We start from the raw sequence: 467 nt of genomic DNA, 5'->3' as shown, positions 1-467 counted from the left end.
CCATGGATTTACGCATTTCAGTCTCAGGGAGATGAAGAGAAAGACCAAAACTATTCCTAAAGCAAACAACAAAAGGACTAGAATAGAAGCACTGGCCTTTGTGGTGACAAGTTAAACTCCAATTTGTGAATAAAGTGGCGTAGTTCAGTTCAGTGACGGGGCTGGCTGCAAAGAAACTGCATTGTTACACACTGGGTGCCTTCAGCCATCTTTCCCTTCCCATTAAACCCTTTTTCTGGAAATGTACCAAATATAAATAATTGTCACCCTTAAAAAAACCCAGAACATTGAAAGCCTTCGTGGGTTGCCTAGTAGTAGAAATAAAAACAGCTGTTTATCTGCAGTGAAGTCGCGTTTGAAGTTACGTGCGGAGAATAGAACGGTCAGCAGAGTCATTCGTAAAGGCAGTTCAGAAGGGGCGGCTTGTGGTATTCAGAGTATTTTCCCCAAAATATGCTGAACCCGTT

The sequence above is a fragment of the Buceros rhinoceros genome, unplaced genomic scaffold (genome assembly GCF_000710305.1).
Source record: "Buceros rhinoceros silvestris isolate BGI_N320 unplaced genomic scaffold, ASM71030v1 scaffold27388, whole genome shotgun sequence".
Lineage (NCBI taxonomy): Eukaryota > Metazoa > Chordata > Aves > Bucerotiformes > Bucerotidae > Buceros > Buceros rhinoceros.
This window is presented reverse-complemented; position numbering follows the sequence as displayed.